This window comes from Magnolia sinica, chromosome 9 (genome assembly GCF_029962835.1).
Source record: "Magnolia sinica isolate HGM2019 chromosome 9, MsV1, whole genome shotgun sequence".
Taxonomy (NCBI): domain Eukaryota; kingdom Viridiplantae; phylum Streptophyta; class Magnoliopsida; order Magnoliales; family Magnoliaceae; genus Magnolia; species Magnolia sinica.
In genome coordinates, this window is record NC_080581.1 from 53,791,100 (window position 1) to 53,807,154 (window position 16,055).

The 16,055-nt window shown below is 36.5% G+C and overlaps 1 long non-coding RNA gene across 15 annotated transcripts in view; it reads left to right on the top strand.

Moving 5' to 3' along the window:
• LOC131255445 (uncharacterized) overlaps positions 1 to 15,688 on the top strand; it is a 37,357-nt gene extending 21,669 nt beyond the window's left edge. For 9 of the 15 annotated variants that reach the window (XR_009176041.1, XR_009176045.1, XR_009176040.1 and 6 more), the window contains 2 exons: positions 14,911 to 15,159; positions 15,434 to 15,687. This is a non-coding gene — a long non-coding RNA (uncharacterized LOC131255445). Of the gene's footprint in view, positions 1 to 14,910; positions 15,160 to 15,433 lie in introns of all 15 variants that reach the window. The other 6 variants (XR_009176037.1, XR_009176034.1, XR_009176038.1 and 3 more) reach the window with 3 other exon arrangements.
• The last annotated feature ends 367 nt before the right edge of the window (positions 15,689 to 16,055 follow it).

Genomic DNA, 16,055 nt, shown 5'->3' on the forward strand with positions numbered 1-16,055 from the left:
TTAATATTATACTTATTATAATACAATGTCTAGGCCCTGGACGGCCTGGACATACACATACACCATGGGTAGCTCCACACGTGGGGTGGGTCTCACCATCCAAAGACGGTGGACGGCTTGGATAAAATACATACACTATGGTGTGGCCCATCTAAATGGATGGATGTCGTGGATGGGTCCCACGGACCCCACTGGCCGTTCACACTTCACTGTTAGTCACCCGTACTAGGGAATCAATGCCAAGACCTCAGCGTTGAAATGAGGGATCTTTCACCCTGTCTACTGGATCTAGGTCCCACCGTCAGATCACACTTCACTGGCAGCCACATTCCACCCGGTATGGATACCACATAGGCATCATGGTGGTTCCCATAAGGACATGACCCACCCAGTGTCCAGCCACTGTCCAGCTTGGACGAAGCACATTCATCATGATGGTCCCACATAGTGGGCCATTAGATTTGGATCAAACTGATATTTGTATTTCCCATTCATCCGGGTTGGTGTGACCATCCAGTCATGCGGACCCGGAATCGGGATCAAGGTGGCCCACTAGTTGGTCAGCATGGATAAAATACACACATCATAGGTGGGCCATGATCATAGAGAGAGAGAGAGATAGAGAGAGAGGAAGAGAGATCGGAGATAACGGAGGGGCCCCGCCACTATGGGCCCCTCTTGGATACAAGCTTACATCAAAGTGGATCTCACCATATGTGGACCCTTAGATCACAAAAGATAAATACAAAAAGAATATAAACGTGGGTCCAAGATTGTAAGTGCTATAGTTTATATCCCTGTCTGTTGTCAAATTTGTGGTGCCAAAATCACTGTTATATATAACTTGCATAAGTGAAGCTCTCTCAAGGATCAACATTCATGAACAAGCTAAGCTCACAACAAGCAAAGCTCACAAGTACAAGGATCAATCTTGAATGCAAGAATTGCTCACAAGACAAGACTCAAGCTGCAAGACTTCAAGAAGAGTACAAGGCAGTTTGTAAAGAACTCAAGACACTTTCAAGATTGAGCTACATCAAGATTTCAAGATTGAACTACATCAAGACTTCAAGGCTCATACTTCAAGGTCACTAGTTCCTAATGTTTCAATGTCCTTACTTCATGGTTGAGGTTTGACTGACCTTAGGTTGACCTTAGAAGTAGGTCACTTTGGATACATAAATTGAATGTTTATTTTACATAAGTTTTGTCTGTTCTTCGACTAGTCCTAGGCCTTCTTCGACTAGTCCTAGAATTGCTTCGACCAGTCTAAGAAATTCCTCGATCAGTCGTGAGTTTGTTACAAATTTTGGATAAAATTTATTAAGCTTCGACTAGTCCAGGAATCTGTTCGACCAGTCGAAGGAACAGTGTCGACTGCATCTTCGACCAGTCAAAAATCTTCGACTCAAAATCCAGCGATGTTTTTCAGGTTCTTCGACCAGTCGAAGGTGACCTACGACCAGCCGAAGGAGACCTTCGACCAGTCGTAGAACGGTCAAAGCTTATCGCGCCTGATTTTTCAAATATCTGTTATTGCTTCGACTGGTCGAAGAGCTCCCTAGACCATTCGAAGACGCGATCTGCTCACCTATAAATAGTGCACGAATCTCAGAAGATATCATCGAATTAATTAATCCATTCAAGCCAATCTTCGTCGATCTTCTGAGAGATAATTCTGTGCTCCATCTAAGCTAAGTGTGCTTATTTAATATTCTCTTTCCTTAGCTTTATTTAATTGATTTTGTTTCTGCTATTCCAATCTAATTTGATAAGAGGAATTGTTATTCCCTTTCTTTGGAATCAAAATCAATTAAGGCAAGCCCTATTTGGTTTAATTTAAAATCTATTAGAATTAGAACCATTGTAATTGAGTACTGGACATTGAACTTGGACATTCAATCATCTACTCGATTTGGTTCTACCGGCTGCTACAACGAAGGAGATAATCGTATTTTACATTTAATTGTAAATTCTTTCTGCTTTTGGTTTCTTTCAAGATTTGCGGAAAAATCTTGTTGTATTGGTTATCTGAGGAGAGCCAGGAAAACTCAGAAGTGGGGTTTTTTAATTGTGTAAGCCCACAGATAAAGACACAATTGTAAAGGTTTTGGGTGAACCTGGGAAAACCTATTTTGTTAGTGAACGCTAATATCCCCTGTGTGAGGATATTAGGAGTGGAGTAACATTCTGTGTGGCTGTTGTTTAACAGTTGGTGAACACACAGGCGAACCACTATAATCCCTTGTGTTGTGGTTGAATGATTTATACTTCTGATCTTTAATTATTCTTTTGTAGGATGTATGTATGGTGGTGAATGTTGTAATCATTTAATTCAAGCATTGTGAGAATTTTGTAATAGTTTAGAATTTATTTTCTGCTATTCCTTTATCAGCTTGATATTCAATTTCCTTTAAAAGTTGTCCCGCAAGGTTGCCCTACCATTTTTATGGTGTATGGCTGTCCCTAGAACAATACATTTGTGATTACAATTTATTTCAATTCAGTTTGTATTTATTTCTGTATTCCTCTTTGGTTTGAGATTTGATACAAAGATCTTTCTAAAAATAAGGTTGTCCTACCATAAACTCTGGTTTTTGGTGTAAGGTTGTCCTTAGAACAACATTTGTATCAACCTCTCAAGATCTGAATTTTGAGGTTATTTTACTTTCTTGCATTGTGATTTATTTTGGCTATCATATTCTTTTTAATTTCGCTGTTATAAGTTTTATTTGGCATTGTCCTATTCACCCCCCCTCTAGGACATATAGCTAGGCCTTTTCAAGTGTTATCAGAGCCTAATAGCTCTTTTTTATTCTTAGATTTAATTCCTGAGCTAACGATTTAAGTTATTTAAGATGTCAAATTTTGATAGCCTTTCAGTCACTAGGCCTCCACCCTTTAATGGCTCCAACTATGCCTATTGGAAAGCCAGAATGAAGATCTTCCTCAAATCAATAGATGAGAGTGTGTGGCAAGCCACAACAACTAAATGGAAACCTCCTATCATGGAAGTTAGTGGGGTTGATGGTTCAAAATCTATGAAAGTCATACCATATTACCAATGGACCACTCTTCAGAAAAGTAAGAGTAGTGCAAATGCTAAAGCACTAAATGCAATTACTTGCGCACTATCACCGGATGAGTTTAAAAGAATCATTTCCTGTGATACTGCAAAGCAAGCTTGGGATATATTAGAAATGACACACGAGGGTACTACAATTGTCAAAAAATCTAAAGTCCAACTCCTCACAACCAAATTTGAAGAAATTCATATGGAGGAAAATGAAATGTTTATGGACTTTTACACTATATTGAATGACATTATAAACTCAATGTGGGGTCTTGGCGATAAAATCCCAGAAAGTAAAGTGTGTGCAAAAATATTACGCTCACTTCCTGAACGGTTCAATTCTAAAGTAACCGCGATCCAGGAACTTCGTGATACGGATAATATGAGGGTAGAAGAACTAGTTGGTTCTCTACAACCTACGAGTTAAACTTTAAAGCTCCTAAAGGTAAATCTATCGCACTAAAATCTTCTAAATGTAATTCAGAAGAAAATTTTGATTTAGAAGATGATATGGCTCTTCTAGCTAAGAAATTTTACAAGATTTTCAAAAGCAAGAAAAGGGTTGATTTTCAAAAATCAAATAATAAAAACAAGTTTAGACCCAAATCTCGAAAATCTTTGAAAGATATTCAATGTTACAACTGTCAAGAATATGGGCACTTAGCAAATAGATGTCCTAAAAGGGACAAACCCAAGAAGAAGGGTATGTTGGCTACATGGGATGAATCATCTGATTCTGAAGGTTCTTCTGAATCAGTAGATTCTGAAACTAAGTCGGGCAATGAGGTTAAAGCTCTTATGACTCTAGCCAAATTCACATTTTCAGATAATGACTCAACAAGTGAAGAAAATCTGAGTAGTGAATGTGAAAATGAAGATGATCTTCAAGACGCTTATAATGCCCTATATAAGGAAAGTTGTAAAATTGCTGTCAAACTTAAACTTCAAAAAGAAAAGTTTTCTAAACTCAAAAAATGTTTTGAATCACTTGTCTTAGAAAAATCACAAATTTCAGATTGTTTTGAAAAATCAAAATGTGATTTGGAATTCAAAAACTCCCTAATTATTGATTTAAAATCTGAAATTGAGAAACTTAAAACTGAAGTATCTTCTCTTCTGAGTCTAAAGGACACATGGAAATATGCCCAAGGTGATCCAAAGTTAGAGAAACTTTTATCCGGATCAAGAAAATGTGGCGATCTATCCGGTTTTGGCTATGATAAAAATCTACCTCCTAAACAAAAGTATACTCCTCCTATGTTTGTTAAAGGAGAGTCCTCAAACTCAAAAGGGAAAAGTACTTATCAAGATTTTTCTAGAAATTCAAAAACTTTTCAAAAACCTAGAAGCATCCATGTCAACTTTAATCAGAAATGAAATCCACTAGCTGAAAAGATAGTTGATTTACTCAAGGAGCTCTTAAAATCTAACTCTATAGGTCATTCCTACAAATATACACAAAAGAAGACCAACTATGTTCCTAAACCCAAAATAGTTATGAAATGGGTTTCTAAAGTTACCTGCTTGGTTGCTCACACTGCTTTCAAAGCAACAAGTCATTCAAAGTGGTACCTAGACAGTGGATGCTCCAGGCATATGACAGGTGACAAAGCTTTATTCACGGATCTGAAAGATATGACTGATGGTTCAGTCACATTTAGTGATGGTAGCAACTGCAAGATTATAGGCCAAGGTATGGTTCAACTTTTTAATCTTCCTGTGTTTAAAAATGTTTTATATGTTGAAGGCTTAAAACATAACTTGCTTAGTATATCTCAAATATGTGATAATAACCATAGTGTTCGGTTTTCTAATCAAAGCTGTGAGATACTAAACAATAAGGGTTCTGTAATATTAACTAGATGTAAAACGTCTGAAAATTACTATATTATTAGCGAATCCAGCTCATCTAATCAAACATGTTACATGGTCCATACAGACGAGACTGATTTATGGCACAAACGTCTTGGACATGTACATTATCGAAATTTATATAGATTGAGCAAACGAGAACTTATAAGAGGTTTACCCAAACTTCAGAAATTAGATAAAATATGTGGTGAGTGCCAGATAGGCAAACAAATAAAGAACTCACACAAAAAGGTGAATTCAAATACCACATCAAGACCACTCGAACTTCTCCACATGGATCTGATAGGACCTACCAGAACAGAAAGTCGTGGTGGGAAAAAGTATATCCTGGTAATAGTTGATGACTTTACCAGATTCACTTGGGTAGTCTTCTTAAGGGATAAATCTGAAACCCTTGAAGAAGTAAGAAAAGTTTTCAAAAGGATTCAAACTGAAAAATCTTCTCAAATCAGTAAAATTCGTAGTGATCATGGATCTGAATTTGAGAATAGCAATTTTGAGAAGTTCTGTACCGACCAAGGAATATTACACGAATTCTCTACTCCCAAAACTCCACAACAAAATGGAATTGTAGAAAGAAAGAATAGGGTGCTTCAAGAAATGGCTAATGTCATGTTGAATAGCATGAAGCTCTTTAAAAATCTTTGGGCTGAAGCAGTCAACACAGCTTGCTATATTATTAACCGAGTCTACACTAGCAAAGATAATAATAAAACGGCTTACGAATTGTGGTTCAATAAAAAGCCTATTGTTAAATACTTTCGAGTTTTTGGCAGCAAGTGCTATATTTTACGTCATCGTGAAAATTTGGGAAAATTTGATACGAAGAGTGATGAATGTATTTTTCTAGGATATTCCTTAAACAGTCGAGCTTATTGGGTTCTGAACAAAAGGACTGGTGTGATTCAAGAATCCATTAATGTTGTCATTGATGATCACTTAAACACGCCAATTTCTAATTCAGATAATGATGAAGTACTAATCATTGATAAACCCGATACTTCATCGAATCAGACTGATTCTGAGTTGAGGACTGTTAAAGATCATCCAACCACACAAATTCTTGGAAACCCTCTCACTGGTGTTCGCACCCGTAGACAACTTGAGGATATATGTAATTATGTATGTTTTACATCCCAAATAGAACCATCTAATGTAAAAGAAGCTCTTGTTGAAAATTGGATTGTTGCGATGCAAGAAGAACTCAACCAATTCGTAAGAAATGATGTTTGGTATCTCGTACCAAGACCTAAAGATAAACACATCATTGGAACAAAATGGATTTTCAAAAATAAGTCTGACGAGTGTGGAAATATAATTAGAAACAAGGCTAGACTAGTGGTACAAGGTTATACTCAAATTGAAGGGATTGATTTTGATGAAACTTTAGCACCAGTAGCACGTCTTGAATCTATCAGACTATTTATATCCATTGCATGTTTTAGAAAGATAAAGATCTATCAGATGGATGTGAAAAGTGCTTTTCTAAATGGTGATTTACATGAAGAAGTCTATGTTGAACAGCCAATGGGTTTTGAAGATTTCAAAAATACTGATTATGTATATCGGCTTAAAAAGGCACTTTATGGATTAAAATAAGCACCTAGGGCATGGTATGAGAAACTAACGAAATTTCTTTTAAGTCATAATTTTTAAATGGGATCTGTTGATAAAACTCTGTTTGTTAAAAAACATAATGATCATATCTTAATGGTGCAGATTTATGTTGATGATATCATTTATGGATCAACTTGTACTGACTTGACTACTAAGTTTGCAGATTTGATGAAATCACAGTTCGAAATGAGCATGGTTGGGGAATTGACTTATTTCCTTAGATTGCAAGTAAAACAACAACCTGAAGGAATATTCATTTCTCAATCTAAGTATGCTTTGAATCTAATCAAGAGATTTGGACTTGAGAATCGTAAGAATTTCGATACTCCTATGAGTACTACCCTGAAACTCTCAAAAGACTCTAATGGTAAAAATGTTGACTCAAAACTTTATCGGAGTATAATTGGTAGTTTGTTATATTTAACTGCTAGTAGACTTGATATTTCTCTAAGTGTTGGTATTTGCGCAAGATATCAATCTGATCCAAAAGAATCTCACTTGATTGCTGTTAAGCGAATTATTAGATATGTCGCAAGTACTGTAAATCTCGGTCTCTGGTATCCTCATGAGACCAGTGTCCAATTAGCTGGGTTAGCTGGGTACTCGGGCTGGTAATCTAGATGATAGAAAATCAACCGTGGTGGTTCTTTTTACATTGGAAATTGTCTAGTTTCTGGTTTAGTAAGAAACAAAATTCTATATCACTTTCAACAACTGAAGCGGTATATCGCAGCTGGTAATGCATGTACACAGCTTGTTTGGATGCAACGAATGCTAAGTGATTATGGAATTAAACAGGATTCTATGTTATTACATTGTGATAATTCCAGTGCGATAAATATTTCAAAAAATCATATTCAGCATTCTCGTACTAAGCACATTGACATTAGATTTCATTATATAAGGGAATTAGTAGAAGAAAAAGTTATATCTCTAGAATATATTCATACCGAAGATCAACAAGCTGACATTTTCACAAAACCTCTCGATAAAAGCAGGTTCAAAAAGATAAAATTTGATCTTGGCATGTGCATTTTAAAATGATTATTTATGCCTACTTGTATTATAGTGTATATATTTGCTAGATTGAATTCTAATTTTTGTATAATTTGCAAAAAATATGAATTTTTGGACATTCTTCGACCAGTCGTGAGTATACTCGACCAGTCGACCTTCGACCGGTCGTAGATCTCGGGAATCACTTAAAATTTGGAGATTTTTACTTTCTTCCTCATTCCGTTTTTTTTCTCTCTAAGGAGCTGAGCTTCGACTTGTGAAACCCACTGTTCATGTTCTTCAAGGTTAGTGTTCCAATTACGTTTTTCTTACAGATTTGTGTCTAGATTGTTTACTTTTCAAGCTTTAAGCTTTGTATTTTGGATTTCATTGAGATTTGGGGTTTGGATTTTGAAAAATCTGTTTTGAGTAAACCCACTTCTCAATCCTTTGCAACTTCTTATTTCCTTGATATCCTTGTTGCAAATGGCTTCTAGAGGTAGAAAAACTACTTCCCCTGGTCCTTCTTCTTCCTCCAGATCGTCAATTATCTCTAAGCGTCATCTTCTTGTTCCCAATGATGATCCATCATATGTTAGGGACATTAGATTACGTAATGTTATTGTTGAACATCCTGTTGATGTTAATCATATTGCACCTTTTGACATCCTTCTTATGCTTGAAGCTGTAGGTTGGGTTAACTTATTACATTGGGGTGGGCTTGCATACCGGTCCATTGCCCAATCCATGTTTACATGTATTAGTGCTTTCTCATAGGATAATTTAACTTTTAAAATATCTACTAGAGAAGGGCCTTTTGACATTGATCGTCATTTAATTTCAGCCCTTATGGACATTCTTGTGAATGATGAGGGTATTCCTATCCATAACTTAACTGATAAACCCTCAATGTCTGAAAAATGTATGCTCACTAGAGACTTGTGCAACATGGTTGTTCAATGGACACAAAAAGGGAATGCGCTTCCCGCAAGGTATTTATTACCCAAATACAGAATTCTCTACAAAATCTTTGTGTCTAATCTGTATCCTCGTTCGGGTAATAAAACTGACCTGACTTCGTTTATGGTTCGTGTTATCCATGCTATTTTCAATGGTACTCAGATTTGTTTACCATCCTTAATCTGTCATTTCATTCTTTAGTTTAGACTCCATCCTGGTCATAGTGACATTCCTTTTGCCTATTTAATGACTGTATTGGCTACACATATGTTAATCGATATGCCGGTTGATGAGGCACCAATTCATCATCTGATCTTCAACAATACTAATATTAATAAGATGAAGTTGGATCTACTTCCTGAGCAAGGTGGTGGTGGTGGTGGTGGTCATGAAGAAGCTGGTGATGACATTAATATGGATGACATTTTTGAGGAACTGGATTCTGACTCAACAAATGATCCAGATTTTAAACCATCTGATGTTGATGCTCGTCTAAGTGCATTAGAGGATAAAGTTGAGAATATAAATGTAAAGATGGAAAACATGTCTGTTGCTCATGATTTACAATTCAAGTTCATACGCAAATATCTTAGGCAATTGAACAAAGGCATGCACCAACTTGATCCCTCTATTCCTGCTCCGTCATCTGGTTCTGGTTCTGACTAGTTTATATGAGACTTCTGGTCTGTAATATCTTTATAACTTAGCACTTGGTTGACTGATTTTGAGTTGGATACTATCTATGTTTTATGCTGGATATTTATTCTATGTGAAGCTATGCTGAGTATCTCTATCACTGTTTTATTATACTCTCATAACTCCTCATGTTTACTCTCATATATCCCTTTATTTAGTTCTCCTTTATTGTTGTTTCCTTTGTCATATTGTGACAAAAAGGGGGAGAATGGTTTGTTCTTAACAATGTGATTGTGAGAGGAGTAGCATTGGTTATGTTACTCAGGGGGAGTATGTTTGAACTAGTTGAATGAAACTGGTTGAATGTTGAATGTTGAATATTGAATATTTATTTGCAGGTAAGCCAGTTTATATGACCTGGTTCATAACTCTTTAACCAGTTGTTTTACTTTATGTTTATCTTGGTTATGTGTTTTGTTACTAATTTGACAAATGGGTAGATTGTAAGTGCTATAGTTTATATCCCTGTCTGTTGTCAAATTTGTGGTGCCAAAATCACTGTTATATATAACTTGCATAAGTGAAGCTCTCTCAAGGATCAACATTCATGAACAAGCTAAGCTCACAACAAGCAAAGCTCACAAGTACAAGGATCAATCTTGAATGCAAGAACTGCTCACAAGACAAGACTCAAGCTGCAAGACTTCAAGAAGAGTACAAGGCAGTTTGTAAAGAACTCAAGACACTTTCAAGATTGAGCTACATCAAGATTTCAAGATTGAACTACATCAAGACTTCAAGGCTCATACTTCAAGGTCACTAGTTCCTAATGTTTCAATGTCCTTACTTCATGATTGAGGTTTGACTGACCTTAGGTTGACCTTAGAAGTAGGTCACTTTGGATACATAAATTGAATGTTTATTTTACGTAAGTTTGGTCTGTTCTTCGACTAGTCCTAGGCCTTCTTCGACTAGTCCTAGAGTTGCTTCGACTAGTCTAAGAAATTCCTCGATCAGTCATGAGTTTGTTACAAATTTCGGATAAAATCTGTTAGGCTTCGACTAGTCCAGGAATCTGTTCGACCAGTCGAAGGAACAGTGTCGACTGCATCTTCAACCAGTCGAAAATCTTAGACTCAAAATCCAGCGATGTTTTTCAGGTTCTTCGACCAATCGAAGGTGACTTACGACCAGTCGAAGGAGACCTTCGACCAGTCGTAGAACGGTCAAAGCTTATCGCGCCTGATTTTTCAAATATCTGTTATTGCTTCGACTAGTCGAAGAGCTCCCTAGACCAGTCGAAGACGCGATCTACTCACCTATAAATAGTGCACGAATCTTAGAAGATATCATCGAATTAATTAATACATTCAGGCCAATCTTCGTCGATCTTCTGAAAGATAATTCTGTGCTCCATCTAAGCTAAGTGTGCTTATTTAATATTCTCTTTCCTTAGCTTTATTTAATTGATTTTGTTTCTGCTATTCCAATCTAATTTGATAAGAGGAATTGTTATTCCCTTTCTTTGGAATCAAAATCAATTAAGGCAAGCCCTATTTGGTTTAATTTAAAATCTATTAGAATTAGAACCATTGTAATTGAGTACTGGGCATTGAACTTGGACATTCAATCATCTACTCGATTTTCTTCTGCGCTGCTACAACGAAGGAGATAATCGGTATTTTACATTTAATTGTAAATTCCTTTCTGTTTTGGTTTCTTTCAAGATTTGCCGAAAAATCTTGTTGTATTGGTTATCCGAGGAGAGCCAGAAAACTCAAGTGGGGTTTTTAATTGTGTAAGCCCACGACAAAGACACAATTGTAAAGGTTTTGGGTGAACCTGGGAAAACCTATTTTGTTAGTGAACGCTAATATCCCCTGTGTGAGGATATTAGGAGTGGAGTAACAATCTGTGTGGTTGTTGTTTAACAGTTGGTGAACACACAGCAAAACCACTATAATCCCTTGTGTTGTGGTTGAATGATTTATACTTCTGATCTTTAATTATTCTTTTGTGGGATGTATGTATGGTGGTGAATGTTGTAATCATTTAATTCAAGCATTGTGAGAATTTTGTAATAGTTTAGAATTTATTTTCTGCTATTCCTTTATCAGCTTGATATTCAATTTCCTTTAAAAGTTGTTCCAGCAAGGTTGCCCTGCCATTTTTATGGTGTATGGCTGTCCCTAGAACAATACATTTGTGATTACAATTTATTTCAATTCAGTTTGTATTTATTTCTGTATTCCTCTTTGGTTTGAGATTTGATACAAAGATCTTTCTAGAAATAAGGTTGTCCTACCATAAACTCTTATTTTTGGTGTAAGGTTGTCCTTAGAACAACATTTGTATTAACCTCTCAAGATCTGAATTTTGAGGTTATTTTACTTTCTTGCATTGTGATTTATTTTGGCTATCATATTCTTTTTAATTCCGCTGTTATAAGTTTTATTTGGCATTGTCCTATTCACCCCCCCTCTAGGACATATAGCTAGGCCTCCACTTCTTCTTGCTCCCCTGGCTTCCTTTGCTCCTTAGCTTCGATCCCAACAGAAGAGATGGAGTTTTGATGGTTGAGATGGGAGATGAGAGCGTAGGAAGTGGACCACACACAAAGCTCTCTTGGAGGCAAGAAATGCTTGGACGTGGGATTTTTTTTGTTTGGGAAAGTGAGTTTGAGAAATGAGAGAGAGAGGGTTGTAAAGAGAGAGAGAGAGATGGGTGATGGAGTGATGGATGTGGTGAGTGATGGGTATGTTAGAACTTTGTTGACTTTAGGGGTAGATGATGTAAGAAAGGTATGGGGTGTGTAAGAACTTGTTGACTTATGGGGTTGCCTGGGGTTGGGTATGAGGTGATGGTGTACTTGTCCCTTGATGGGATTGATTGATTGATGGATGTGATATTGGGTAGAGATTCTCTGTGGTTTTACAATGCGCAATGTTTTCCTTGAACTAAATGCGGGCTCACATCTCCTGGCTTGGGTATTGCCTCGGCGTGCGAGACGCAGCATCAGAACTGCGACGATGACGTGGTTGCTAAGGTACAAGTCTCGTGTTGATGGCGTGTAACTCAGGGTCATGCGTAAATGCCGATTACAGGTCGCGGGTTGCCGGAATTTGACAAGGAGGATCGCGGGAATCTACGGAATGGTACAGACTATGATAGGGGTCTTACACATCAAATGGTAGAGGCTTAGTGACTGAAAGACTATCAAAATTTGACATCTTAAAAAGCTAGAAGGACAGCTTTGATACCACTTGAAAAGGCCGAGCTAAAAGTCCTAGAGGGGGTCGGGTGTATAGGACTATGCCAAATTAAAAAAGTAAATGCGGAATTTAAATAAATATAAATAAAGATAGCAATTAAACAATCTCACAATGTAGAAATGTAAAACAATCTCAAGTGTACAAGTCTTGAGAGGTGGATACAGATGTTGTTCTAAGGACAACTTTACACCAAAAACTAATGGTTTATGATAGGACAACCTGATTCCTAGAATGGTCTGTGTATCAAAATCTCAAACCGATACAGAGGAATAAAGAAATAAATAGCAAAGAAAGAAACTAAGCTATTACAACATTCTCCACAAATGCATAAAGGAAAATTACAACACTCACAAAATAAAATAATCAATCAATCACCACAAGACTAGAAATTATAGTGGTTCGTTTGTGTGTACACTAACTGTTTAGAAAAATAGCCACACAACTACTCCACTCCTAATATCCTCACACAGTGGATATTAGCGTTCACTATGAAATAGATTTTTCAAGGTTCACCTAAAACCCTCACAATTGTGTCTTTTAAGTGGGCTTACACAATTTAAAAACCCCTCTCTCTGAGTTTTCTGGATCACCTCAGACAAATCAAAAGAAAGAGATTTTTTTGAAACAATCTCAAAGAAACCAAAAGAATGAATTTACAAAAACTGTAAAATACTAATCTAGATATTCTCCTTTTGTTGCATTCCAGAAGAACCAATTCGGAGTAGAAGTTCAACGTAGATGTTCAATGTTCACACTCACTTATGAAATGGTTCTAAGTTCTAAATTGATTTTAAATTAAATCACCTAGGGCTAGCTTAATTTGATTTTGATTCCAAGAAATGAGAAAACTTCAATCCCTCTTTCAAATAAGATTAGAATGCAGAATACAAAATCAAATGCAAAAAGATAATTAAAAAGAATATAAAATGAGCACTAAATAGCTTAAGAATATCACTAACTTATCTCTTAGAGTGGTGTCTTGATCTTGCTTGAAATTGGATATCAAACTCTGAAAATCGTGTTCTATTTATTAATTATAGAAATCGTACCTTCAAATGGTCCTGAAGTCGGCTCGATTGGTTGAAGGACCAACAAACTTTTAAAAATTTAGGCGCGATAAGATCAGGCCGTTCCACGACTGGTTGAAGGACCTGCTCGATCGGTCGAGTGGCCTTCACGACCAGTTGAGTCCTATCCATGACTGGTCATGTGTGACTCATTTTAGTTGCTAGACTTTGAGTCAAGCCTGTAGGACTGGTCGAGCACTATTCATACGACCGGTCGAGCAGTCTTCAGGAATAGTCGAGACAATAACAAAAAATTCTAAAAATAAGTAAAAAACTTAGGACTAGTCGAGGATTTCTTGGACTGGTCGAGCTCGTGTTAGGACTAGTCGAACATAGTGTAAGACTAGTGGAAAAACAGTCTATGCACTTATAAAATGACCCAATTAAATTATGTATTCAAAATGATTTTTCCTATGGTCAATCTAGGGTCATTCATACCTTATAAGAGATAAATGAACATTGAATCTTCTTTTTTGCTTCAATTGATAGTTGTTCTTTGAAGTTCAGGAAGCTTAAGATCTTGACATATGATGAAGCTTAAACTTGAGACATTTTGAAGCTTGAGCTTGAGACTTTTTGAAACTTAGATAAAGCTTTGAAACCTTGAACTTTGAAGCTTGAAAGAGTAAACTATCACATGGTGTTGTACTTGAACTTGTATATTTCTTGATCTTGCATTTGAAGTTCTTGAGGTAAAGACCTTTGATCTTGTACATGAGATGCACAGTCTTAAATATGTAGATGAGCTACACAAGACACAGATTCCAAGAGGTTTTGGCACTACAAAATTTGATAATCATAGGAGCTAGAAAACATAACACTTACAAATATGTTTACTTATGGGGTAGCTTTTTGAAGGTCGGAGAAGGCAGATTTGTTATCTTGCGTCTTTTTGCTATTCTTTCCAGCATTCATAAAGGAGGAGTCATCCCCATTTCCAAGACAAAGTCAGTCTTCCCATCAATCGAGTGTTTGGTCAAATCATAAGATCCCTTGTAAGTTGGGCTATTGTAGGGAATTAGAGGCATTGAAAATAAGGAGCTTGAACTGTTGGAATATAGTTCCATCTCAAGTGGAGATGGTCTGTTCAAGGAATTCTAATGCAGCAAGCACAATGAGCCTGTAGTCATTGGCTCATTACTAGTTCTATGACTCATATAAGTGCCATTTTTTCTTATTGTAATGAAATTTCATGCATGCTAATGGTATATTCCTTTCTTTTACTTTGTTTAAGAATAGAAGATGTATTTGTAGTAGATGTTGTGCTTGTTTATACATTTATCAGCATATATGTGATTGCAAAAGGTATTATCATCACATATTCACTTCTACTAATTCTTGTTGTTTTTACTTGGTTATTTTCATCTGTAGTCAGCATTTTCACTTGAGTTTATCGCTTGTTGTTCATGTCACCTAGAAACATCAAATGGATCACTGTAATACATTAAACACAATCTCCAGCCGCAACAAAGTTCTCAAACACTTGTGGTGATGCAGGGCTTTGTTCTAAGGAGGATTCGTCTACAAATTTCTCATACTACCAACAAGGGCAGTGAGTTGAGCAAGGACAGAGAATGCTATGATCCACAAATGGCTTGTACTACTAGCAAGGATAGTGAGTTGAATAGGGACAAATTGCCATGAGGTTGAAATGGTAATATCTAAGGTGAGATATTGTCCTGATTGACTCATTAAAAGGAGAATTAAAGGTAGTGTTTGTATGTACCTTCAGATCATGGTTGACTTCTTCCCAAGCCAGCATAATGACCTTGGGATTTTGAAGTAGCATGGGAAATACTACTCGTGTTAAGCGATCTAGCATATTCCACTAGAAAACATGGTTGAGATGCGAACATTTTTATTTTAACTGTGCTTTCTACTAGCACATCCTGGTGGTCTTGGGTGTCTTAATTGAGAGTCCTGAATACTGTCTGTTGCAGGTTGAAGGAAATGTGGAAGATACCAACCGTAAAGGAGCGTAGTCTGAAGAAAATGTGGAAGATACCAGTGGAGTTGGACAGGCTGAAGGAAATGTGGAAGATACTAAAGGGAAAAGGAATGGAAGCATCAAAACCCATTTAAGTGATGTCTATCTATTCATATATTGGGCAATATTGTATGTGAATAGATAAGTGAGGTATGTAAAATGGAGAAAGAAACTTTGGTATTCTTATGCGAAAATGTGGTTTCCTTGTAATGCCTTCATCTTTACCTTGAAACTAATGATGTTTTATGGAAATACAAATTTTGGAATTTGAATGATATATTTGATTTTGATCTCTTCCTTTCCTTTTGTGTAGACTTACCTTCTTAAAAAGGTTGGTTGGTTGGTTGGTTTAGGGCTTTGGAGAAATGGGTATATTTAGTTTTGGATGTGTGTTAATTATGCAATTAAATTTTATTATTATTTTTTAAAATTAATGACAAACGCTGACGGTTTTAGCCATCGGCGAATGGCCGTCGGGCCGACTAAAACCATCGAAAACACCGATGGTTAGGCCGTCGAAAATGCCGACAGTTTTGGCCATTAAAAACACCGACCGCTAAAACCATCGCCCTCAG